This window comes from Trachurus trachurus, assembly GCF_905171665.1.
Source record: "Trachurus trachurus genome assembly, chromosome: 5".
NCBI lineage: Eukaryota > Metazoa > Chordata > Actinopteri > Carangiformes > Carangidae > Trachurus > Trachurus trachurus.
In genome coordinates, this window is record NC_139896.1 from 6,879,700 (window position 1) to 6,907,405 (window position 27,706).

The 27,706-nt window shown below is 45.3% G+C and overlaps 1 protein-coding gene across 1 annotated transcript in view; it reads left to right on the forward strand.

The window, feature by feature from the left end:
- The first annotated feature begins 1,139 nt into the window (after positions 1-1,139).
- foxp4 (forkhead box P4) overlaps positions 1,140-27,706 on the forward strand; it is a 103,103-nt gene continuing 76,536 nt past the window's right edge. The window contains exon 1 of the mRNA XM_083971504.1: positions 1,140-1,218. The gene's annotated coding sequence lies outside the window, so the exon portion shown is untranslated. The remainder of the gene's footprint in view (positions 1,219-27,706) is intronic.

The following is a 27,706-nucleotide window of genomic DNA, read 5'->3' on the forward strand; positions in this document are numbered from 1 at the left end:
TCTAGTGCAGAGCAGTGCAGTGCAGTGCAGAGCAGGGCTAACTAACATCTGTTCCTCTCTGCCTCCACAATAGCACAACTCAGCCGGGATGCAAAGAGAGGTCAAAAGATCAGTGCCTTCCCCTCATCCACACACACACATACACACACACATATACACACACACACACTGAGAGAGAGAGAGAGAGAGGGAGAGAGAGAGATACCTCACGCCGGCTGCTGTTTTCCTATTGTGCGCCAGGGCTGAGCAGCGAGGATATAGGGGCAGGGATGAAAACGCGCACCTGCTTTAGAGGCATTACGGTAGCGCAGCAGCAAAAACTATCCCCCCCCTCCTCCTCCTCCTCCTCTTCGCGCAACACACACACACTCACTCACTCACACACACTCTCCACACTCGTACGCACACGCACACAGCAGCCCATAGTGATTCAAGCCTGATTACCAGCCGAACGAGCCACACAAGCAACAGCAGACGGGATGCCAAAAAGTGAAGACCGGTGCGGTGGAGAGGTTTTCTACTACTACTACCACCACGCTGCTGCTTCACTGAAGCCTCTTGAATAGATACAGATAACACGAACAAGCCAAGCAGCAGCTGGGCTGGAAGGAAGAAGAAGAGCAGAAGCAGAGACGCAACAACAAAACAAGGCGAGAAGAAGCAGAAGAAGCTGCTGCTGTGCTGCTGCTGCGCGCTGCTTTCTCCGCCGCGGCAACTTGCGCACAGTGCCAGAGAGTTTTTTAGCGGCAGTATTGTTCTGACTTCACTCCAGAGGGGCCACTCCGAGGAGAGAGGACGCACGCAACACAAAAGGGGGAAAAAGGAAAAAGGGACTAACGAGCACCACGCTTTGTCGTCTAAAGTAATGGTCCTGCGATCATCTTAGATCCTACATTTTTTTTTTTTTTTTTTTACCTCTGTCTCTCCTCTCCCTCTCTGTTTCTTTGCCATTTTCTTTTTTTTTTTTTTGGTACAAATTTTTCGTCCCATCGGCTTGTTGTGTCCCCCCCACCACCACCACCACCTCTCTCCCTTCCCCTCCCCTTCTACCCCGCTTTTGTCGCCGCGAGAGAGAAAGAGAGAGAGAGAGAGTGAGTGGACACGGACGGACGGACGGACGGACGGACGCGCCGGGGGCTTTGAGGAGCAGAAGCGGGGCTGTCCACATGGTCCAACCACTGGCGTGAAAGTTGACTTCTTCAGAACACAAGAGAACAGGTTGATGCATTATCTACACTTTTTCTAAGTTACTTTTCCTGTTCCTTTTCCTTTTTACTTCTTTCCCCTTTCATCTCTTCTTTCCTTCCACACTTCTGGGTTGAAACTCTGCCCTGCCGCTGCACACACTCACTCACACTCACACACTCCACCATCCAACTCCACAACTTTTCCATCGCACATTGTTGTTTTTTTTGTTGTCTCTCTCGCTCAGCCTGGAGCTGTGACCGGCTGTTACAGAGCGTTACCCCGCCGAGCACACTTCTACTTCTCCTTCTTCTCCTTCTCCTTCCCTCTCTCTCCGCCACCTTTCATTTTCAACTTTCGGCTCGCGAAACTTATCAGCCACGTTTTTTTTTCTTTCTTTTCCTTTAAAGAAAAAAAGTTTGGGGGCTGTTTTCATCTTTTCCACTTCCGCGTGGATTAAGTTTGTCTCGACACCCAGAGTCTTTTTTGTTTAAAAAAAAGAAAAGAACTCCACGTTTCTTTGAATGCAGGTTTATTAGTAGTAGAAATGTGGTGGTGTAATTGATGATGAGACGGGGCTGGACTCGAGACCCGGGGCCGGTGGTGGAGACACCGTGAAGTGTCATTGTCCTCCAGCTCCCATGTAGAAAAAAAAGAAAGAAAAGAAAGAAGAAGTTGAGGATCCAGTGGGAGTGAATGGATCCTGAACGGAGGCAGCAAACTTTAACACCGCGTCCCCGCTTGTTAAGGGATTTGATAATAAACACGGACGCAGGTTTAACGTGCTGATAATTTTACGCAGCCGCCTGAGAATCGTTTGAAATGTCTGTGGTCATCGCTTTGTAAAGAAAAGTAAAACAAAAAAATGAAAGAAAGACAGAAAGAAAGAAAAAACCTGTTCAACTCAGCGTTGTGAAAAACAACACACTGTCTCCATGCATGTCCCCCCTTTTCTTTCTGGTTTTTGAAGTTGAAATTTTGTTTCTGACATTGAAACAATGGCGTTTAGATTAAACCAGAGCTGTGTGAGTGTGTGAAGGTGCAGAGGAGAGAAGAGAGAGGAGAGAAAGAGGAGAAAGAGGCTTTGATGTGGACAGACAGGAGGCTACAGAGGAGGACAGGAGACTTTTCTCTTCTGACGCTTTTTTGTTAAATTTTGCGGCCGCGCTGTGTGATGTGACCTCACTGAGTCCTGTTGTCTCTCTCCACACACACACACACACACACAATCTGAGCGGATTAAATAAATAACAGTAGGATAACACACACATACACACACACACATAGGCTACACGCACACACACACTCACTATAGGCTTTAACACCCGGACACCGAGGAAAGTTGGTGGTGCACAGTTTTAAAAAACTTTTAATTCCGGGTTTTTAACGTGAACATTAAACGCATCAAACCTGCAGATTTTAACAGTCTTTCTCTTTTCTTCTAATCCTCCAATTGGGAATAAAAATAATAACAATAAATACACAGTGACAATAGAATTAAAAATCTATTGTAGATCTTCGTATTTTTCGACTTGACTCGGTGTAAATTTAGAAATTGAGGGGGTTGAAGTCTGAACCTCGGCGTGACCCATGTTTTTCCTTCTTTTCCCTCGTCATGAGAGGAGGCCAAACACCACACAGAGGAGGAGGGTTTTTCTCTAAAAGAAAAAAAAAACTTCCTTTTTTAAAAAAAGAGAACATAATTTCATAATGAGATTAACAGTTTTAATTCTCTTCTTCTCGTCACAGTTTAAGAGGTGGAGTTATTGTTGTTCCTCTTTTATAGTTTTTATTTCTCACTAAACTCCCCATCATTATCATCATCATCATTGTCATCATCAAATATCAAAGAGCAGCTGAACACAACATCCCATCCAACACGTGATGGAAAGATGCAGACGACAACAAAAAAAAAAAAAAAAAAAAGAGAGGAAGAGAGATGAAATGACAATTAATTGCTGTTAGTTGTCTGTCAGTGAGAGAAAAGCATACAGGGCCGTGTGGGTGAGCACCCTGACACGGGCATTATTGCTCCGTGATTGATGGGCGCCGGGGCATTTGGCATAATGAATTTTATTTACTGTGTGTTTCCCCCCTTCACCCCCCTCCACCCCCCTTCTCTCTCTCTCTCTCTTGCTCTCTCTCTCTCCTGTTGTGTGTGTGTGTGTGTGTGTCCTACCACCCCCCCCTAACCTCCCTCCTCACACACACACACGCACACATACACATACACAACCACCCCCCTCCCGCCCCACCTGTCCTCCTCTGTGCTGGCATTTCCGCAGCGACGCGATGACACACTTTTAATTGCACTTTAATAGAAGATTCAGCGGGAATGAAAAAGCTCTTCATCACGTTTTATGACCTTGTCAGATTTTCTGGTGTCACATCGGAAAGCAGGTATTTTTTTTTTTTTTTTTTTTTTTGTATGTGTGCGTGTGTATGTGCTGCTGTTGCTGAGGATGATGATGATGATGTGAAGTGTAGAAATGCAGATGCAGAATGAAATTTAAAAAAAAGAAAAAAAGAAAGGTTTAGTCCACCCAGATGAATTACACTTAAGTTGTAGCCTTCATTAAAATTAAAAAAAATAATAATCTTTTTAATGTTACAGTGTGGGCTTCACAGAGCCCCATGTTGGATTATTGAAATAATACAATTTTAACATTTGTTCATTTTAACCGAGACCATGTGGTTTTAAATTCACAGCAGCTGTAAATTGTTAAAAATAATTACACACTTAATCTTTTCCATACACTTATCTATTATTATTATTATTAATATGCAAATGATTTTCCTTAAATCCTAATAATAAATCCATGTTGATTTTCCTTTTTTTTTTAATCAGATTTTTACAGCTGCTCAGTGTCTCAGATCTCTCAACCTATCGGTACAATATAGATGTCTATAGAATACAATTATTTATGTATTTATAATTAGAATAAAACTGATGAGAAACTTGTTTCTGAAAGACAGAAAAGAGTCTTTTTAGTTTTTATTTTTATTTTATTTTCTACTTCTGTTCAAACATGCAGCTTTTTACCAGCAGTGTGGAGTTATCATATCTGCTTGATAGCCTCATATCTCATCAGTGGCAGAGCCTCTTTTCATGAAAATATAATAGGAGACAATGAAACAAAAGAGTGTTTGAGAGGCAGAAGTATAGTGATTTGGGGGGGGGGGGGCAGTGTGTGTGTGTGCAGGAAGCCAGAGGTGTCACACACACACAGATAAACTCTCTCTTTTCCCTGTCGGCTATTGTGTGAGTGTGTTTGCCACCTCTTTCTTTTTTTTTTTTTCATCTGACTTTGCTTCAACACTTTTTTCCCCCTGTTTGCTTTTTTTTCTCTCTGTGCTCTCGACAGCTGTGTCTTTTCCATGTCCTGTTTTCTTTCACTGTTTGTAAGAGTCGCTCATGTACGTGCTGATTTTTATCAGCTTTCAGGACTCTGTCTGTTCTCCGTTGTTTCTCTTCTGCCTCTACTGACACATTACTTTGTATGATGATTTTCAGCTCAGCTCGGCCCCCGTGTTGCCTGTGTCTGTGTGTGTGAGTGTTGAGTGTTGCCGGGGTGTGACTGCATGGAGTCTTGTGTGTGAGGCCGTCTCAAAAGAGACGAGGCAATAATGGCCGTGGATCTCATGTGCTTTAAAACCCCTTCAGCGTGATTAAAAGCCACCAACATGATTGTGTTAGTCCATAAACTCACTCAGAGAGTCCTTGTAGCTCCAGCACCAGCGCGTGTGTGAAACGTATGTGTGGAAGATATATTTATATATATATATCTATCTGAGTGAGTGCGGGAATGTGCGTGTGTGTATGTGTGAGTGCTTTTTTCTCAATTCACCTGTCCTGCTTGAGTGAAAAATGGACAGTATTTGAAGTTTTTAAATGTCCTGATGTGCGTCGGTAGCTTTTTCATGGCTCGCCCAGTCCGTCTCTCTCTCTCTCTTCATTAAAAACCCTCCTGCTTTTCCCAAAAAACCCACAAGTCTGAGTGGGCTCCTGGCTCCAAAGTGATGTTGAAGAGCAGCCGTATACGACACTGCTATACATGTAGGGCTTTGACCTGTGATAGATACTCACACTGGTTTACTTCTATTGGCAGCACTTAGTGCATTAAAAGCTGAAATGGTTAAATGTTCAATATCCTTTAGATGGTTTAAGCTTTGAGAAAAGCAAAAGCAAAAAAAAAAAAAAGAAAAGAAAGAAAGACAGGAAAAAAAAAAAATCATTCAGTGCCGAAGCGAGAGCATGTTTTTAAATGGAATAATTTCAAGTGTTGGTCCTGAAGCTGCCGTTATTGTAGCGTGTGCGCGTTTCGAACTGAGCTGAACATGTGTGTTGGCCTTTTGAAACGTGGAAAAAGGCTGTAACAGCTGTGTAATTATTTGTTAAAATGAAACATTGTTGAATTTAGTGTGTCTTATTTTGTTTTTTTTGTGTGTGTGAAATAAAATAGTAAATCCTTTTCCATTGGATTTTAAAAAAAAAATCAGGTGGAAAAAGAAATTCTATACACATCTCCATGTGAAATCAGCAAATACGATTACTAAAGCAATTATGGCTTGTTACCTCTTTAAAATATTATTAATGATTAATGGATTAAATGAAGGTGTTATTATACACGGCCGGCCCTGCGAGTGGGGGAATGTTCTGCTGGTTGTGTATTGAAGTGATTGACTGCACAGTGAAACTGCCGCCACATTGCTTTAGACTGAGGCCTGATTATACATGTGGTTCTAATTGAACCGGTTATTTAGGCGAACTTGAGGGCTGAATACTTGTGTGTGTGTGTGTGTATGTGTGTCTGTGTGTGTCTCTCTGTCTGTGTGTGCATAAAATAAATCCCGCACATTTTTCAAAGATGAGATGTGTTTTTATGACGGGTCAGAAGGCGGTGGTGGTGGTGGTGTCGTCGTCGTTGTACAGAGGAGGAAAAAAAAAAGTTGCAGGAGAAGAGAAGAGAGAGGGGGAAAAAGAGGAGAGGAAGCCTTGACCACCTGTGAGACAGTTGTTGTCTTTTGTCGCCTTTTTCTTTCGGGGCCTTTTGTGTCTTTTCTGAATAAGCTGTCATTGCGTACGTACAGTACTTCTTCGTCGTCGTCGTCGTCTTCTTTAAAAAATCTGCGCACTTTTCCCTTCCCTTTCTGATTGATAAGGTAATCATTTCGCCTGACACAGTGGTTTAGCCCCGTGGTCATTAACATGTCTGTGCGTTTTCAGATGAGCTTTTTTTTTTCTATGTATGTGTGAGACAGAGAGAGAGAAAGAAGGATAGAGAGAAAGAGAGAAAGAAAGAGAGAGGGAAGGAAAGACGGGAAGCCTGGGAGGCAGGTCGGCTCGGTAGATGTTTCTTCTCCAGCTCCGCGCAGAACACCACCGGCCCATTAACAGCTGATGGATGTGGGAAGGAGTGACCCAACAGCTCAGAGCGGAAGAGACTGTTTCCTATGGGCAAAGGAGGGTGGTGGGGAGGAGGAATGGGGGGTGGGGTGGGGGGGGGGTTAAAGGAAGGCAAGAGAAAGAGAGAGATAGAACATATGAGTGAAAGAGTGTATGAAGAGAGGGGAAAAGGAGGTTTTAGGCGTGGGTCATTATAGCTGAGGAAGCATTAGATCAGCCTCTCCAGAGTGCGCTTGGCACCTGAGGCCATGGCTGGAGCTGGAGAGCTGGAGCTAGGAGGAGGAGGAGGAGGAGGAGGAGGAAGGAGGAGAAGAGGGGTTGGGGCTGTAGAAGGAGAGATCCAGTTTTTAATGTTAAAGACATGAGGGGACAGAGTCTCAGTCAGAGCATCCTGAGCCAGGTTAGAGAGGGCGACAGGAGATGGTTGGTCGGTGGAAAGCAGGAAAACCACCCGAGCTGTGGCCGAGTGTGTGTGTGTGTGTGTGTAGAGAGAAGTGAGAGGACGCCTGTTGTGTTGGAGTGCAGCGTCTTCATCGGTCATTGTGTCCCCTGCTAACTCTGCATCGCCTCTGACAGCTGTATTTGTGTTATGGATTTTCCTTCACTCTGTCCCGTCTGCCTTTTTTCCTTTTCTCTCCCTCTGCCTATTGCCTACTGCTCGCAGTAGTCGGCTTCTCCTCCTCCTCCTCCTCCTCCTCTTCTCCTCTCCTCTCCATCGCCTCCACCCTATGACCTTTTTGTAAGCACTTCATCAGAGAGCCGTTGGTGTTTTCTAAAGTGCTGCGACAAACTGACAGGGCAGCCGTCAATCGAGCGTCGCGGCGGAGAGAGGGAACCGAGGGAGCGGATCAGTGGAACGCTCTCCGCTCAGAAACAACAATGTGACTAAAGTTTCTGCAGCACTGCTTTAATGTGTATTGAAAAAGGGAGGGATGGCTGTGTGAAGGGTAGGTGACAGCTGTGAGGCGCAGGACTCAGAGGGAGAGACACACAGACACACACATATTTCATAAACCATCTGACTGTAGAGAAGCGTTACACAGCTCTTGAGTGCTCGTTTGTCCGTGCTGCTGCTGCGGCGGTAAAAATCTGCCGAGCGGACGAGTGGAGGCTCTGATAAAATGCTGAGATTCTGAGAAGAGGAGGAGGAAGAAGAGGAGGAGGAGGAGGAGGAGGAGGAGGGATTCACTTCCAGGTCCATAAACTCAACTGCAACATGCCTGAAGTCAAATCAGTTTTTTATCTCCCACTCCTCTGAGCTAACTGATGTAAACTGACACCAATCACAACACCTCCGCTCTCCATCACGTCCACCATTAATCTGATTTATTTCAGCGTTTTTCTTCTTTTTTTTCTTTTCTTTTTTTCTCCCCTCTAAGTTTTTGATTTGCATCAGAACATTTGAATTTCTTCGCCCCGGCGTTTCGCCCCTGCGTGTCCCCCCCCCCGCTTCCTTTGCCATCCTGAACCGCGGCGGTAGCTATAATAACCGTTTAAATGCATCTCATTATGTTTTCTAATCCGTAGAGTATCGGGATGTTGTGCTAGAAGAAACGCAGGCAGGCGAAAGTGAGGCCGGCGCCGGCGTGCAGCACCGCCACCACCACCACCGCCACGGCTCTTTTATGGTATTAGTATTTGTGGTATTAGTTCCGGGGGACATGGGATGCCTACTTAAGCTATTAGCATGTGAGGCGCGGCGGGATGATCCATCCCCTGACAGGACGAGCTGTTAACCAGTGTTAAACCACATCACAATAGGCTGCCTGGGCTGACAGATTGACAGAGCTCGCTCTCGCCACCGGCTCGGGTTAGGCCGCCCGTCTTCCCTCCTCCTCCTCCTCCTCTTCCTCCACTGAGGAGAAAGATTTGTTAATGTAAGAAAAGAGAAAGAGCTTGGGAATTTACTTTTTCCAAAACTTCTGGAAGAGATTCAGACGTCACTTTTAGCCGTACGCGGTTTCAACCGTCTCCTACCTCTCCTTTTCCTCTTTTCCTCCTCTTTTTCTCCTTCTTCCTCTTCTTCTTGTCTGCTGTGTGTGTGTGTCAAGGTGAAGAGGCTGTACACAGCGGGGAGCTGCAGACTCTATGGCTTCTATAGCGGCCTTTCAGAGGGAGGGAGGAGGGAGGGAGGACAGGGACGGGAGTCTTGGAGATCGCTCTCTGACACGAAGGATGCTGTTGCTTTTTCTCTCTGTGTGTGTAAGAGAGAGGGAGAGAGAGAGCGGGAGTGTGTGTGTGTGTGCATGTGCAACCACAATTAACTGTCAATCACCGGCTGACCCTGCACCTCTCTCCTCCTCGGACCAGAATTCCTCAGGTTTTAGGTTTTGTTTTTCAGACGGCTGTCGGAGGAGAAGAAAAGCAAACAAGTCGTCACTTTCCAAACTTGTGTCCGTTTTATTTTATTATTTTAAAAAAAGAAAAAGAAAAGACATTTCACTGTTCAGGAGGAAAAACAGACTCTGTTATTTTTATTTTTTTTATTTTTTTCAAATAGATAGTTTCATTTGGATCTCAGGCTGATTTTTATCTTAGTTTTTTTTTTAATCGGTGTCGTGGATCTGGAGCTGGTTCGTCAGCCGTCAGAGTGGACGACGTGCACAGTCTCGTGCACGCTCGTGTGCGGTGGGCATTGTTGACCGAGAGACATCTGCCACTAGATTATTCCCAGCTGTTATCTGAATAATTGTGTAATCCCCCCACCCCACCACCCACCCCTCCACTCCGCTCTTCTCCTCACTCCCCTCCTTCCTTCCTTCCCTTCCCACTCCTCCTCCTCCTCCTCCTTTGCTCCCCTCGTTGCCCCCTCATCCCCCTCTTCCACAGCCTGATGAGACGGAGAGTGATGAGTCTCTTCTTTTTTTCTCGGTGGCACTTTGGGCTTTTTTTTTTTTTTTTTTTTTGCGCGAGTGTTTATGAGTGTGTGAGCTTGTGTGTGTCTTTGCAACTTCTGGTCACCGGTCGTTGTCTGACATTTGTAGAAGGATTTGAGCCCTCCTTCCCCTCCCTTCCCTCCCTCTCTCTTCCTCCCCCCATGCACACACCCACCTCCCTCCCTTCCTCCCTCCTCTCCTCCTCTCCTCCGTCGCTCTCGGGGAAATAAAAGTAGCCTAATCCAGCCAGATCAAGATTGCTGTCCACCACAGCTTTACCAGCCTGTGAATTAGAGCCAGCTCTCATGTTCCTGAGGAGAGAGGAGCCAGTGTGTGTGTGTGTGTGTGTGTGTGTGTGTTTACACTGCGGGCCGTTGGCCTTTGAAGCAGCCTTAGCTGTTTGTCGGCAGAAAGCCGGTCAGAGGGTGAGAGGGAAGGAAAGCAGAGAGAGAGAGAGAGAGCGAAAGCTGAAAAACAAAAAGAGAAGAGGAGCTGCAGCAGTGGAGCAGTGTGGCTCGGTGTCGCTGGGACTGTTTTCACCGCCGCTCTTTAAAGTTCAAGCCGACGTCATTTTCCAATTATTCCCACAGTCTGCATATGATCCTGTTCAAATGTATAGTGTTATCAGATTCACTATTAATTAATGTTTTGTCATTGTTGTGTTTTTTTCTCAGACTATAGTTTTTTTCTTTTTCAAGTTCAATGCATCAATTTAAGTTGAAACATGAAGAAAAAAAAATAGACTACATTTGCTTCTAACAAATTATTACAATTATTATTTTTTTCTGGCTTAAAAGAGAAAAGCATAAGTGAAATATACTGCTGTCACATTCTGACTGCTCCTCAGTATCTACAAAGACACAATGCAGTGTTTAAACTCACATTTCCACTTATAAGAAAAACATTATGTGAAGTGAAAACAGAATATTTTATCACTTTTCTTTTCTGTTTAGTTTTGATACAAACAGTCGGTTCGTTCCCCCATTTTTTTCCGAACGCGGCTCCACCAATCAGTTGTCAGGAAAGATGTTTGTGTGTCACTCATGAGGTCATACACACACACACACACAGACACACACATACAGACACACAGCATGCGTGCCTGCAGTTGCCAGGGCTGCCTTCATTTCTGGTCGGTGGTTGGTCGGAAAGTGTTCTTTTCCCTGTCGGAGCTCCAATAGTCACTCAATGTGAAGGACTCAGCACTCGCTGTCTCTCTCTTTTCCTCCCTCCTCCTTCCTCTGTTACACTTTCTCCTATCCATCTACTCCTTCTCCCTCTATTCTCTCCCTCTCTCCTCCTCTCCTCTCTCCCTGTCATGCCTGTTGTCTCTAATTATCACGGCTCTGTGTTCCCTCAGCCTCTTCATTACATCCAAGCTGTCATCACAGTTTACCTCCAACATTTGCTCCCTCTCTCCTCAGGCCTCTCGTTTCAATAGGAATCATTTATTCTCAATGACTGAGATGCCAAGACTCAATGCCAGGTCGATCAATAGCCCCCTCGCGAGCTGTGTGTCCATTTATTTACTTTGAATGTGTGATAAAATGACTAAAAAAATGTTTCTTTTAAAAAAAAAACATCACTGAAAGTTTTGTTACATAAGGTATTTTGATTTAAATGTAGAGGACGGCGGTGGCTGGAGCACATCCATTCATATTCCTGATCATTCTCTCAGTTGTAGATATTAAATCGACTCTCAAAAGAAGAACATTCAGCGTAAGAATTATGATGATAATTTTTTTTTTTTTTTTTTGCTCTAACCATTTTGTGATTGTAATGAAAATTGAATGCAGTGTTTTGTTGGCGCAGCCACTTGTCCCTGGACAAAAAGATTGTGCCACGCTGCGTTCAAAAAAAGAGATTTTAGTCACGATTCAGCGACAAAAATCAACAAATGACAAGAAACAAAATCCGAACTTTTTTTTTTTTTGCTTTGTGTTTTTTCTCATTATTTCCAGTAACGACGGTTTTCTTTGAAGTATTTACAATCAGCAAAGTAGCTAATGGAGAAAACAGGGATGTTGTTCTTCAGGGACTTGAGGACATTTATTACCCAGGTTCAAAAAGCTGCAGCCATTGGGCTTGTTGGATTAACAGACGCCACAATGCTGATTCTGATTTGCCCAGTGAAGGTCAGCGCTGCCCTGTGTGTGTGTCTGTCTGTATGTGTGTGTGTGCAACCTGTGTCGACCCTAATCTGCAACTTCTTCTGCTGCAGGTTTCCCATTGTCTAAAGGTCAGTCAGGAACAGTTGTGCGTTAGTAGCCTCAGAAAGTAGTCGGCATAAACGAGGGAGGGGACTGAGGGAGGAGGAACGAAGGACTAAAGTACAAAAAAAAAGAAAAAGACAGAAAGAAAAGAAAAGAAAGAAAAAAGAGGAGGACATGAGGGAGGGTGAGTGGCAATGAAACCCTGCAACGCTCCGCGGTGTCAGGCAGGCGTTCGGCTTCTGGGGGCTTTTGTGAAAAGTTCGCCCCTCTGCGAAACTTTGCTGAAGGCTGGGTTTGGTTTGGTTGAGCGGCTCCCCCAGGGGTTTGCTCCAGCGAGTGGGTGGAGGGAGGGAGGGAGGGAGGTGAGAAGGGGAGAGAGGGGGGGCAAACTAGAAAAAAAGAAGAGGAGGAGGGGGAGGAGGAGGAGAGGGGAGCAGAGCACAGAGAGGAGCATGCCGTCACAGTCGTCCGTTCCGTTGTTGCGGCCGCTGATCTAAGAAACACAACTCCTGGCTCACGCCCCCTCTTCTCATCCCCCTCTCCTCCTCCTCCTCTTCTCCTCCTCTCCTGCCTCCCATCCTCCTCCTCCTCCCTCTCTCTCCCTCTCTCCTCGTCTGTCTCTTCTCTTAGGTTTTTTCGACAGCCCCATGGTGCTGTGGTTTGAGCACTGGTGTTTTTTTTTGTTTTTTTTTATTCAACTATCTTTTTTATTGAGAACAAGGTACAAAGAGACAGTAATATAAAAAGACAATATTTTTGATTTTTCTCAGAACACATATACAAACAAACACCACCCAACCCAACCCATCCCCCCCTACAACATCCAGTGCATCCCATTTTAAGGGAATTAAATAAGTAAATAAATAAATGAAGTCATAAAATCTTGACAGGTCAAGGTATCATTCAACATGTATGAAGAAATTAACAGAAAGAAAAGAAAAAAGTGGAAGTAGGTAATTTGACAGTCAAGTTTGAGAGTAAATGAGGAGGCAGTGTTTGCTGCATGCAACATCATCATCATCACCCTTCAGGATGTACAGTAGCCTAGTACCAGTGGATTCATGAGTTATCAGGGAGAGTTTTAAGTTTGTTTATGAAAGACATTACTGGGCTCCAGGTGGAATAAAATAGTTTTTTCGACCCTCTAAGTAAGTGTGTATTTGATCTTTTTCAAGACTTAAATGGAGCATAAGGTGCACTGGTGGTTATTAACATACAGTCTGCATTAGTGCAACAGTGGCTGCATGGGCCTATTTGCTGGTAATGAGGATGGAGGGTTATGGGGGGAGGAGAGGGTGTTGGGACCGGTGCTGTATAGTAACTTGTTTGACCTCCGGTGGTGGGGTCAAGTTCATCCTGAGGAGGTGTAATTCTCTCCCTCCTCCTCATCATCCCAAACACATGACTGCAGCCTGAGGGGAGGAGGAGGAGGAGGATAAGGGAGGGGGGTGTTGGACCAAGGTGGCCCCTCATCCCAAATTTGAATCTCTGATCGTCGTCATCCCCCTTCCTTCCTTCCTCGGCTCCTCTTCTCCGTCCGTCCTCTTTCTTTCTTTCTTTCTTTCTTCCCACAGGGTTAATTGAAGGGGAAATTGATAGTTCTGTGCGGTAATTGTGGCTTTGAGAATTCTCCGTCTCCCATGGAGGAAGATGAGGGCAGCTGTAGCGAAGACGGAGCGACGTGACGTTGTTGTAAGAGAATAGGAGAGAGAGAAAGAGAGAAAGAGATATGGGAAGTGAGGCAGATGGAAGAGCAAATAGAAGCTGGCTGGGTGAGGAGGGGAGAGATGGGAGGAGGGTAGGGGAGGGGGGGTTGATTGGTTGATGAGGGAGAGCGTGTTGATTGGCTGTTGACGAGCTGATATTTCTGCGTAACTTCACTGGCCGAGCCCTAATAATTATTCATTATCCAATCAGAGAGAGACTCATCGTGCTGCTGTTCTGTATCCTCAATGATTCTCCTTTTAATTCTTCTTTTCAATCCCCCCTCTCCTCCCTCCCTCCTTTTCCCTCCCTCTTTCCCTCTCCAATCCTTCCACACCTCCCTTCACTCCCCCCCCCTGAGGAGCCGGGGGATGGACAGATGAGTGGAGAGCACTGTATCTGTTCGGTTCTGCTCCGCTGCTCGCTCAAGTAGAGAGAGACAAACTTATATTCCACTGATGCCGGTGCTGAATGGACTCTCTCCCTCCCTCCCTCCCCTCCCTCTCTCCCTCCCCTACCTCCCTCCTTCTCTCTCTCTCTCTCCTTCAAGAGGGGCTTTTCTTTCCCAGGGGCAGAGCTTTATAATTAGTCTTCTTCCAGAAATAGAAAACTAGTTTTCTGAGGTGAAGTCACCCTCTGATGTGTAGTTTTTAAAGCTGCACATTTGAATTGATATTGAACCAAATCAAATCTATTACAATAGATATATATATATATGTGTGTGAGTGTGTGTCTGTGTGAGTATGTGTGTGTGTGTGTGTGTCGGGAGAGCCCACCTTCACCTGCTGCACCTGTCAGATCCAGTTTGCAGGTGTGTTATTACAGAATCAGACTTAAGGAGAGCAGCTTCTATTCAGACAGATGTTTGGTAACAGCAGCTTGGGTTTTAGCCTCTGACTTTAGATGTTTAGTCTCGGCTCAGGCCGCCCCAAGGCTGTCACCTAGGCAACGTTGTGTGTACGTTACCTACAGTACACTACAGTACACTACAGTACAGTACGTGTGCATGTGTGTGTTTATATCGTTTCAATTTCCTCATCTTGTAACTGACATTTTTTATCAGTGCATTCATTTTCATTTCTCCATTCGACTCTCAGATTTTTTTTTTCCTGCCTTGTTTTTCCCACCTCTTGTTTCCAACCACCCCCCACCTCCCTCCTTTACCCCCCTCCCTCCCTCCCCTCCTACACACACTCCCCTTTGCCTCTCCACCCCCCTCCACCTCCACCTCCCCTCTTTTCTCTTCCCCTCTTCCCCTCCCCTCTCTTTTCGCTTTCCGTTAATGAGAATGTGTTAACGAGAAAGAAAGATCTATTGGGTATAGCGCAATTTATCAGAAAGGCAGAGGTTTGGAAGAAGAAGAAGAAGAAGAAGAGAAAGAAGAGAAAAAAAAAGTCGGCGGGCCCTTCAAAGAAGTCCTATTCTTGTGGCTGTGAATGTTTGATGAGACAGTGAAAAGTTCCCCCTCTAACGTCATGGTGTCTGAACAGAAGAGAACAGAACCGTTCTAATCATGCCGCGCAGAAAAAATGACTTCCAACCCGATTTAATTAACTGATAAGAAACGGCTTCAAATTAATTTTTCAAGGATGTTAGATTTTGATTAAGAAACTCCTAAAAGAAATAGACGAATAATCAATTTTTTAATCAACTTACTCAAATGGTAACTGGTTAATATGATAATTCTAGCAATTAGGGCAAATATTGTCGAGCAGCAGTTTCTATGCATCCTGTTAAAGGAATTATAATATCTTTACATCTAATTATCATGGTTATTTAATTTTTTTGTATGGCTACCTCTCAATTTTAACCATTGGTTTTTTTTTTCTTCTTCATCTGCCGTTATAGGGATAATGAAAAGAGAAGTTGGAAAGTGTAATAAGATGAAACTTTTATAAGAGCCCAACCTGAATGGGGCTTTTCACGCACCCTGATTGGATAGATATTTAGGGAAAAAAAAAAAAAAGAGGGAGAGTTGTTGAAAATGACATTATTTCCGCTGGTTTTACATGCAAAGCCGAGATGAATCTTTAGATGTATGATTCTTTTATTTCGTCAGCAGATTAAAGTAGCTAATAGCTCCTGGCTGGTGTCTCTCTCTCCTCTCCTCTCCTCTCCTCTCCTCTCGTATTCATAAGCAGGTAGATACGTAGCGTCGCCATGAATATGCTCCTCCACCACCTCTAATCCACAAAGTTTTCAAATCATCTATTCAGAGTGAAAGAGAGAGAAAGAACAGATTCAGCTTTGATTGAAGGAAAGATGGAGCTATTCACCTGCCTGCCGCCGTAAAATGTGTCTATCTATATATATATATATATATGTGTGTGTGTGCATGCGTATGAGTGTGTATGTGTGTTTCCCTAATTGGACAGGTATTGTAGTGGAGGTGAAGAGGGGGCAGTTAAAGAGGGGAGGAGGGGATGCAGAGAAAGAGCTAGCAGGGGGTCGGAGGAGGATGGGGGGGGGGGGGGTCGGGGGTGGGGGGGCTTTAGCAGAGCAGCAGAGTTCTTCACTTCAAAGACGGCTTATAGGCTGGACGCTATAACGCCTCACATACCACCGCAACACACACACACACACACACACTCCACATTCACATACAGTGGCTCTTTTAGCTCTCATGAGATGAATATCCATCCCCTCTTCTCTCACCCCCCCTTCTCTCTCTCTCTGCTGTATCCCTCGCACCTCGTACGCCCGACATCAGTGGAGTCGTGCGTTCAGAGGGAAATATAGACAAAGCATTTGGAGAGATGGAAAAAGGTTCCTTTAATTATATGCTGCTCTTATGATGCATGGTGTTTCTGTCTGGCTGAGCGTGCACACACACACACATAGACACGTGCACGCGGGCACTGATCAGCTGAATAGGTATTCCTGGCACCATGCAGACCCCCTCACCCCCCTCCCCTCCTCTGTATTGAGCGTAGTACATATTCAATTAGCAAAACTCATTAGCAAAACTTGGCATTTGTTGTTGTTTTTTTCCCTCCTTGCTCAGAATTAATGGTTTTGATATGCTAATTAGCGGGTAATTTAATTTCAAAAGGCCTCAATTAACAGCAGCGTTGTGGACACGAGGAAGTTAAGCAGCGTAATCTAATTTGCATTAGTAACGAGCAGGGAGTAATTAGTCTCTAATTAGCCACTTCAGACAGCACTTGTGTTTACTTTCCTAATGAAGTGGAGGGGCTTTTTTTTTTTTTTTTTTTGCAGGAAAGCGCCTGTGTGTGTGTGTGTGTGTGTGTGTGTGTGTGTGTGCATGTGAGTGTGTTTATGCGTGTAGATGTTTGTGTGTTGTGTGTTTGTGTGCGTGTTGTGTGTGCCTGGTTTTAGGCAGAGTGGCATATGGCTTACAGTTTGGCTCCAGTTACACACATGGGCAACCCCCAAACACTGCCATACACACACACACACACAGAGGTTAGACCCTGCTGTCTCGTGTGATTGGACGCACACTCACAGTAGTTTTCAATCCATTGAAATATCTCCATGAGCTCACTTACACACACCACGAGGGATTGATTGTGTGTGTGTGTGTGTGTTTGAGGTTTTTTTTTTTTTTATCTTGATAGTGTTTCCCCTGGTATTATTTTCTTAGTGTTGCAATAAGTTGCAATATTTTTCATGTTTCCTTGTTTTTTTTATGTATGGAAGCACATGCTGTAGGCTTTTATTACGTTATTTATTTATTTATTTATTTATTTATTTATTTATTCATTTATTTTTTGTTGCATTGTGTTTGAGTGATGACGTTACAAACCGCGGTTGCTTCGCTGGCCGGCTCAACGCAGGGTTTATGTCTGGGAGACGGTTGCCTGTGTTGACAACGAAGCAAAACAGAGGAGGAAAAAAAGAGCGACAGCTCGATAGATGGATGGATGGATAAACAGACAAGGCTGCGTTTTATTCCTCTCATCGCTGTCTTTCTAAATGATCTGGGAATATTTTGCTAAGCAACTGTAAAAGGATGAAAAACAGAGGACGAATGAAATGCAACTTTTTTTTTTTTTCATTATTTTATTTTAGGGATGAGCGTTTCCTCAACAGTTTGAACTTTTCCATTCACAGCCATGTTCAAAACAAGTTGAAAACAACAGGCTTCCTCCTGGGCTTTTTTTTTTTTGGGAAAGGAGACGGGGTGGAGGGGTTGCAGGGGGAGAAGCATAGCAGGGTTTTAGGGGAGGGGGACAAGCAGCTGCCCTATTAGCCCAAATCTGTTGTTCAGAGGAGGTGGGAGGAGGGTGGAGCAACACCACCCAATCTCCACAAAGGAAAGCACACACATTCTTTTTTTTTTAGAAGAAGAGGCCGGTGTTCTGAGATTATGCCACAAATGAACGTACGTTTAACCTCTCTGGGTGGAGCTATTGTTTTATTTATTTTATTTCTTTCTTTTACCCATAATCCAGTGCAGCGGACAGAGGAGGCCGTGGGGACCTCTTTAACTGACAGCCATTCTGATGGGAAGGCGCTTTTCTAAAGGCGTTTCCCCGGCCTTCCCTGGGAATAATAAGAAAGGTCAGAAAGCTCTGTGACTTCCTGCTGCACAGAGCGGGGTCAGAGCGCTGGCTGGCAGAACTAGTCAGCACTCAGCGGACATGACTTGGAACACACACACACACACACAAACACACACACACACACAGAGTGGACAGACGGCAACATAGTGTAGGGACTTGTGTGATTTACACTCACTTATGAGCAGAAGCTGGAAAGAATTCAATAAATACGATGAATGAAGGCGCTACAGTGATTATGAGCCTGATTCTAACACTGACCTCTACCCGCCGGCCCCGTACACACAGATTTATAGGCACAAACATCCATAGAAATGCACATACGCTCACAAACACTCACACACACGCATCCATAAATAGGCAACTGATTTACAAATGAGCTGACCTGTGTGTTGGCCTTGCTCTCAGATAGGCTCACACCCCCGCCAGGATGCATAAATCACAATGGACATGCATATGCATGAGCATCTGAGGAGGTGGGATAAGTGTGTGTCTGTTTGTGTGTGCGTGGATGTGCGTGCGTGTGTGCATGTGTGTGTGAGCACCAGCCAGCAGCAGCAGTATTTGTATCGATCATTGAGGCTTAGTTAAGTGCCTTTTATTTCATTGAGTTAAAGTTAAGCACCGTGGACGGGCCTCTCTGCAGCGTGTGTTGCTTTTGAATGGAGAAAAAGGAAGCAGGAAAGAAAAGAGGAAGAGAAAGAACTCCTAACTGTTCTTTTTTCTTGGTTTTTTAGTGGCATCCAGGGATAGCACATCATATTAATGGAACCGAGATGACGTTTCACGTCTCTTCTCTCTCTGGAAGAAGTGGTTTTGGTGTTGGACCTTTGCCTGATGTGTGTGTGTATGATGTGAGCTGCTTTAACCTCCTCTTGTTTTATGGACTTTACATGGCTCTGGATCTCACTGCTGCTAGATTAATTTACACACCACTCACACACACTTGCCAAATCTCCCTGTCTCTCTCTCTCCCTCTCTCTCTCTCTCTCTCTTTCTTCCTCCTCCTCCTCCTCCTCCTCCTCCTCCTCCTCCTCCTCTCCCTCTCTCTCCCTGAAGACAGAGCAGAAATTGCCTGGTGAGGTAAATAAATTACTTCCATCGATTGCTGTAGTTGTAGAGTGACTTTATCACAGTTTGACTTGTCCAGATACAGATCAGCGTGTGACAGCGTGTGTTTTTTTATAATGTGCCACTGTGTCTATGTGTGTGACACCTAGTTTACATACGTTTCAGTGTTTCTCTGAGTGTGTGTGTGTGTGTGTGTGCGAGAGCTGCAAAAAAATCAGTGCAAAATCTACCTGATGGGTATCTGAGCATATTAAAAGATATTGCTGCAGCTACAGTATTGCTGACAAGCTGTGTCTAATGAAAAAGGCCGCCGTGCGCATACTGAAGAGCAGATGAATTAGGTCGGTCGGTGTTATTATTCTTCTAGCGGCTGGTGTTATTCCTATGACAGCACACCTTGTGGCGAGATGGGTCGTTGCCTGGTGGAGTTTTATCTCCGTCTTGTTATCCATCAGCTCCGGCCACCGATAGCAGCTGCAGATAGATGACATCTTAATGAAACCTCACTGTGTCTGATTGTATAGGGTCGGGCTCTGTGTACACATCTGTTGTCAACGCACGCACGCACCATAATATGTGTAAAAAGCGGAGGTGCACACCTTTATTAAACCCCCGTGCTCCAGATGTCACTTTGTGGAAAGAGGTTAAAAGTTCACGAAACTGCATCCAAGTGCAGAGGTTTTCTGTGTGTGTGTGTGTGTGTGTGTGTGTGTGTGCGTAGCAGCAGCCTGGGACACATGCTGTTTTAATAGACGCTGTGCTGACGTTACTGCAGAGGCCAAGAAGCCACCGTTAAAAAGAAAAAGGATTTGGAAAAAGAGCGAGGAAAGGCCCTCATCTGTTTGCATTAAACAGTGGAAGAACTGACCAGTGAAGGAGCAAATGAGCGGCAGACGGCTGAAAGATATCTGCTCTCTCTGGCTGCTGCGTCCTTCCCTCGCTCCCTCACTCAGACAGACAGACCACATCTCTTTAGTATTTGCCTCCTTTTTATTAAAAAAAATATATAAAATCTGTAATTTTTGTCTCACTTATTTCACTTTCTTCTCCAGGCGCAGGCTTTTGTTTGTGCCTAAGCTACCTGTTAATTAACTCTACTTTAGTGAGTCTACCTCTGCACGTTTTAAGTATAGAGACGCTGTCACACGTTTTTGAAAGAGAAAAGAAAAGAAAAGTAGCGCGGGGAGGGGGAGGAAACGTAGCGGAAATGATGATGAGGAGCTAAAACGTCGAGCAGAGACAGAAACAAGAGACAATCTTCTTTAAATACAACTGTACTCCTCATTATTATTATTCCCCCACTCCTTATTCTGACCGGTCTGTCTGTCATCGACACTATCAGGTTCCTTTCTGCATCAGATGCTCCTGATTTGAGAATTAATTAGGCGGTGCGGTGGCGTCAGGGTTGGGATTTTGGGTTTGTTCGCTCGCTATTTTAGTAGCTAATTACTGAGGGGGAGAGTGTTAATTTGAATTCTCTTAGATAATGTGAACTCCTCTTCCCCTTTTCACACACACAAGCACACACACCCCTCTTCTTCTCCTTCTCCTTCACTGGAGTTTAATAGAAAACCACAGCACTTAATAGACTCTCCCTCTCAGTCTCTCCCTATTTTATATCCATGTTTAATTTTCTTTATATTCATGTTTCTGACAGGAGGAAGGAGCAGTGTTTGTGGTCACGTTGGCTCGGCGATGCATGCGTGTGTGTGTGTGTGTGTGTGTGTGGTGTGAGCTGCTGCTGCACTCGTATAGGGAGGGAAGTGACATATAGTAATCCTCTCAAGGCTTCGACAGGATATTGACTCCCCTTTCTTTCAACTGGCAGCTGCCCTGTTACCTTTCACAGGGGGCACGAAATGACAGCGGCACAGAGCCACAGTGACATATCACAACACAGAGAGGGAGAGAAAAGGACGTGAGGAGGAGGAGGAGGAGGAGGAGGTTGTGTTTCAAATGAAAAGATGCTCACAGATGCATGATTAATGTTCACATGCATTGAAAAATAAGTCGTGAAAAACATCATCTCAAGGGCTTGCTCGGTTTTTTATTTATTTATTATTGATTTACATTATACTTAAGTTTTGTCGCACTGATAATAATGAACAAAACTGGCCTAACCTGCATTTTGACTTTCTCGCACTTTCTCCATATCCCGAGGGCCGCCGAAATGCTAATGCCAGCTGGTGCGCAAGTACGGAGGCGAGGGGGGAGGATGAGGGTGGGGAGGGGGATAAAAACACAGAAAAAGTGATTTTAATTTTAAAGAATGTTTGAAATGAAACAATAGTTGCATTTGGATGTTGTTATAATTGGAGCGAGTGGCTGACTAGATAAACAGACTTCTGTTAGGAGCGTGCGCACACTTGGGGGTCTTTTTCCCCCTCCACCCACCCCGCCACCCCCTTCATATCTGTGCTCTGTTTAAAAATTAAACTCCAAACCAGCAGAAAGCAGAATTAATATACAGCGAGAGAAGACTAATCAGAGATCTGTGGTTTCATTGTAATTCCTCCGTCCTCCTAAACTGTGACAAAAACATTATTTAACATCTTTACCTCCGCTCCAGCCACTCAGAGAAGGCTCAGCACACACACACACACACACACACAGACAGAGGACCTTACAGTATTTTAATATCACTGCTTGTATATTCTAATCCTCACACCACTTGAAATATAATTCCTTCCCTTATTTTAAATCACGGATGTGAAATTGCATTAAGGCAAGAGTGTGTGGGCATGAAAGCAGGGATGTTAAATGGACATATGAATGCAGGGGTGAATCCTAACCTATTAAGTACTTTCCTTATTATTTCTGAAAGTGGAGCGTGATAATTAGTTTGGTGGAAATCCTATAGCGGGGTGGAGGTATGGGTCTCAATAGTTGAGCCAAATTAATTTCTTCCGTCACCTTGAGCATACGTTCCTCTTAATAGGTTTAATTTATTTCACGGTCATTATCTTTTTTTTTTTAATTCTTTTTTTTTTTTACGTTAACTACTTGACTGTGATGTACATATTCACTGCAAAAAAAAAAAAAATAGAAAAACCCACTTCAACCTTTTTTTTTTTCCCCCGCACATGTGAATGTTATATTCATACCTAAATATGATATAGCTGCACGGCATCATTACCGCTTGGCTCCTGGATCCGTGTGATCATAAGAGATGGCAGTGTGCCGTTTTCCCAGGGGTCCTTGCTGCTGCTGCTGCTGCATGCTGCGGCCCGGTTGTCATGTGATCCATGTGTCTGGCTAAGAGCTCTGCTTTTCTCAGGAGTCTCTCCAAGTCTTTTTAGTCCTAAAAGTTAACAATCATTCCTGATGTTAAATCCATCAGAAACCTCCATGTGCCACGAGGTCGCTTTAATAATCTCCCCAGTGTGTGAGTGTGTGTGTGTAATGTGTGTGTGTGTTGGGGTTAGGGTGGTGGGCCATGGGAAAGTGGCATACCTGAGCGGATTACAGCGATCCCAAGGACACTTAGTGTGGGACAACATTCGAATACTCATTTCTTGTCAAGTCAAAAGCGCATTTTGTGTCATTTTTGGAGCGACTCACACGACCTGGGCCTTTTGCACCGCACAACTCAGCAGCAGCAACACAACTCACAGTGTTGCAGTGTGTGTGTCTGTGCATGGCCCTGCACCCCAGTGTGTATGGTTTTTGTGTTTGATCTAGCAGGGATCACTCTTGTTGGCCTGTCTGGTTTCATCTTACACTGGTAAATTACACCCAATCACTGAAATTACATCCTATAGAAAGTGTGTGTGTGTCTCTAGTGTGTGTGTGTGTGTGTGTGTGTGTGTGTGTGTGTGCGTCTCGGTCGTTGACGTCACCTCACAGAGCCTGCACTCGACGTCAGTCTTGATTAGGCTGAATGAAGTCCAACTGTTTTTGTGTTTTCGTCATTTAGGGGAAGTAAAATGGAAATGCAGCTGTTTTGAGTGCGTGCGTGCGTGTTTGTGCGTGTTTGTGCATGTGTGTGCGTGCGTGCGTGGGTTACGTTTGTGCGGAAATTGCCGTGTGTGGCGGGCGGGCGGGCGGGCGGCAGGGGCGAGTGCGTAAGAGCGGTTGTCAGCTGGTAAGCAGCAGTAAGGACACACCGCGAAGTGAAGTGAAGCCGATGCTCCAGAGTGTCGGTTTTCATCGGTAGGGGAAGCTGGAAGGGACAAAACTCAGACGGAGAAGCTGCAGTCTGCCAATTAGTGCACCAGATGTCAGTTATTGTTGGACTAGGATTATGGCAATAACTGCAGTTGGCCAACGGTTATGAATGTGCATGTGTGTGCGTATGTGTGTGTGTGTGTGTCAGTGAACTAACTCCACTGTGATAGATTTTAAACAATCTTCTTTTGGGACTTTGCTCCTTTTCTTTATTACTCTTCTGGCACCTGCAGTGTTTTTCAGAACCCAGTCTCTCTGTTTCTGTCTTTTCTGTGTAGTTTTTCAGCAGTTTGGAAATGTAAACACTTCTAAAATACATCCAGATGTTACCAGCTGTGCTCCGCCACCACAAACACTGGGCAGGGAGTGTGTGTGTGTCTGTGTGTGTGTGTGTGTGTGTGCGTGTGCTCAAAGACCTTTCCTTTCCCCAAATATTCACTCTCAGACAGACAAAATGATTGCCTGATTTTTGTCGTATATCTCGGCTTCTTTGTCTGCGAGTGTGAGCGGGTTTTCAAATATGGTGTGAGTCTGATTGCGTATGTGTGTGTTGTGTGTGTAATGTGTAATGTGTATGTGTGTGTGTGCTGAATAAGTCTATTGTAGTTGTTAAAAGCTGCTGCAGGCCAACATTGGCTGAATTAAAGGCACTATTAAATACAGAAAAGTCAGAGCTGATGCAGCGTGACAAAGACAGCGATTTCAAAAAATCATTGACCTTATGTATGCCCCATTATCTCTCTCTCTTTCTCTTTCCCTCCCTCTCTTTCCCCCTCTCTCTCTCTCTGTCTCTCCATCTCTTCCTCTCTCGCTCCGTCGTACGCTCAGGTGAAGCAAGAAAGTCAATTTTTTGTGGCGAATCTCCGTTTTTTTTTTTACAATAGATGGGGTTCGAGTTCAACCGCTCTGTGTAGGTGGGATTGTTAAGGGCCTTGTTGTTGAGTTGAATGGTGTTAATGTTTGTTTACAAAACGCTCTTTAACACGTGTGTGTGTGCGCACAAATACCCACACGCACGTAACAGACAGAGATCTCATTAGCAGATGTTCTCAGCGTCCACAATGATCCGATATTATCACTGGTGTTAGTCACTCTCACACACGCTCCCTGTGTTCAACAGGTGAACCCATTTAAATGTCAGCCTCATGCTGTTTCACATGTATCATTGTACTGTATATCAGTGTGTGTGTCTATGTGTGTGTGTGTGTGTGTGTGTGTGTGTGTGTGTGTATTTGTTTATGCACCGTGGCCGTGCTGAAACCTCGCTCCTTGGGGAGTAATTACAGAAGAGGTTTTCTGGCCGTTTTCTCTCATTAGTGTGAATATAAAGAGAAACTGTGGGACCTCGGCTAGCATGAGTGCACACACACGCACACACACATGCACACATGCACATGCACATGCACACACGCACACACACACACACACAAAGGCTATGTGTAAGGCAGAAGTCCAGACATGTGCAGCGGGGCTGATGCCATGACTCTGAGTCTGGACGTACGTCGTGGTACACGTCCTCCTGCCACAAGTCTATTTCAGCCTCCAGCTTCTCGCTCCACATACGCACACACACAAACACACACACGCCGCGTGTTTGTGCGTGTTTGTGTGTGTTTCTCCCATTCGACTAGCATCTGGCCCCGAGACCCGAGTCCTCCCTCAGTCCTTCAATTCAAACTGCAGGTTGTTTGTTTGGGTTCGCCCTTACAAACACACCATTAGGCCTTTCCCCTCTCTTCTCTGCGCTCAGGACTATTCCTGGCTCTGGCCTCAGTTTAGCTCCGGCCTGCTGCCGGGCTCACTGGAGGTCCCTGCCGGCAAACCTCAGTCCTACCAGAACCCAGGAAGATCAGAACCACAGCGCACCGCCCAGCCACCACAGTGAAACTCTAGCCTGCTTCAACCCGGCTCGCCCCACAGAAAGCCTTAAATGTCAGCTGGAAGGGTTTTTAGTGTGTGTGTCCTATATAAGCGCGTCTTTTTTTTTCTGTTTGATAGTCGACCCGTCATGATGCAACAAGTCCACCTTTCTCTGCAAACAAACAGGTATGGGCAAGAAGAAGAAGAAGAAAAAAAAAAAACGGGAGTCTTTGCGACTCACTTCTGGCTGATGAAAAAGGATTTGGGAATGAGAGATGAAAAGAGAATAAAAGAAGGAAAGAGTGCGAGGCGGCAGAGAGAGAGAGAGGGAGAAAGAGAGAGAAAGAAAACAACAAAGGTGCTTAGGACAAAAGCAGTATTGTATCATTGAAATGACTTGTGAGTTGAAAGCCTTAAAAGTCCTCCCCAGAGCCAGGTCATAAAGCCCAGAGACGGGCTTGGCAGCCGAGGCCAGAGCCAGACAGGCCTGGCAGTCGAGCTTAGAGAGCTTCCAGTAACAGGAGATGTAAAAATCAATTTGCCGTGAAAAAGGTAAACAGTCGGAAATGACAAATATGCAGGTTCTTTCCATCGCTCTTTTTTTTCATCTCTTGCTATTTTCACCGTTATTAAAGAAGACAAATGCAGGGGCGCGGAGAATGACTAGTCAGGAGTCATGTGGTGAGGGATCCCAGCAACGTTCAGGGGGGAGGAGGGTACAAGCTTTTCTTTTTTTTGCTTTTTTTTGCTTTTTTTTTCTTCTTCTCCCTCCTCTTTTCCACCACCTGAAACAGACAAGCTGGACTCGTACAGTCAGCAGCCGAAACACAGAAACTCACTCATACTGGTGTGGATGTTGAGAACACACATGAGGACCAGGGACGCCCTGATTGGTCGACCGCAGATGATGATTCAAAAAGTATGTGACCAGTGGATTAGACGAAACATGTCGGCCATCTTGAACTCTAACAAAATGTGACTGATTTAAAGGTCCAGTGTGTAAAATAAAACCGGGGTAAAACCGTGACATCCAGCGTTCAGATTTTAGTTTGCGGCGCTCACTCGCGTCGGCAAAGTGACGACTGGGAGTATTTCAGGAGCACGGAGCGATGAGGTGAAGACCTAATCCATTTTACGATATGTAAAATATTGTAAAATTCTTCTTTCCTTCCGCCTTCTTCTTGGTTGGTTTATTTATGAACAGGAAACTCGCTGAACGTGCTCCCTGGTTGGCTGGATTTTCCGTTCAGGCTGCTGTACCAAACATGCCGGTGCAAGATGGCGACACTCTAAAGCGAGACCCTTGCTATATGTATATATAAAAGAATACAAATTTTTATTTTATAGCAATTATAAACGTACACAAATATATTAATGGGTTGTATATTCAGATGTTGCCACCAAACCACGCCAATTATTACACACTGGACCTTTAATGGACCGCACAATCTGCAGTCAGTGCGTGCCGATTCCGAACATGATCTGCTTATGTATCAGCTGATCGCCACTTATAGATGATCGTGATTGGTTGAGCCAGCGGTGGCGATTTAAGAGGCGGAGGTCAATACAGACATGTGGATGGAGAAATGATTGAGGGATGACGGAGAGAGAGAGAGAAGAGAGATTGAGGAGAGAGAGAGAGAGAGAGAGAGAAGGGGGCTGGGTCTTCGGGGGCCTGTTTGGTGGTTAGGAGCCCTCGGGGTGGGGGGTCCCGGCGGAGACCTCCATTAGTGGAGCTATCCGAGCCTGGGGGAGCCGGTGCGGTGGCGGGCCCCGCGAGGCAGGGGCCGCTCTGTTTTAGCAGCGGTTCGTCTGCAGCGCTCGTCACATTGATCCAGAGTGGAGCTGCAGCCGTAGGAAAGCTCTTTGCTGCTGAATAGGCCGAGCGGCGGCGCATCGATGAGGCAGAGTGGACCAGTGGAGCGCCCTGCACCCTGTTGGCCATTTGGTTAAGACAGACAGATCTTGTTCAATACACACACACACGCACACACACATACACACCCCCCCTCCCAACGGCATGTTAAGTCTCTCTGCGTTTGGTGTCTGCATGCATGCGCGCAGTTGCACATCTATACGTGCGTGTGTGCGCGCAACGATTTTGTCCTTACACAATCTAATCCTCTTTGCTTTCTCCGCTCGTCCTCCTCAGATGAACAGATCTGCTGTGACTGGCTGGGAAAAGAATGAAAGAGAAGGAGGGAGAAGGAGAGAAAAAAAAAGAACAAGGGCTAGAAAACAAACATGTTTCCCAGGCCCCAATTAGCCCACTTTTATTGCCCCTAGATACACTCACTCTCCCATCCTCCTCCTCCTCCTCGCTGCCTCCTGCAGCCTCTGAAGTCGGCTGCTTACACAGAACGCTTCACATCAGCAGCTAAAAGGTGTTGAGGGGGACACGGAGACACGGAGACCCCTTTTTCCCCCCGTCAGAACGTCCTCTTAAATCTTCGGTAGCTGAGAACCAAACAGTAGTCCCACCGCTGTTGTCTCGTATCCACGTGTCGGCCGCGCTGTGGGATATGTGTGCTCTTTGCGGTTGTTGTGTTTGTACAACATTGGAGTTTGCCGAACGCTCACAAACAAAACAGTTTGAACCGTCTCTGTGCAGAAGCCATCAATTCTTAATGAGATAATGACACAGCAACATACTCACAGCAGCAGCTCTGTTTACAGACCAAGACAAACCACAAACAAGAC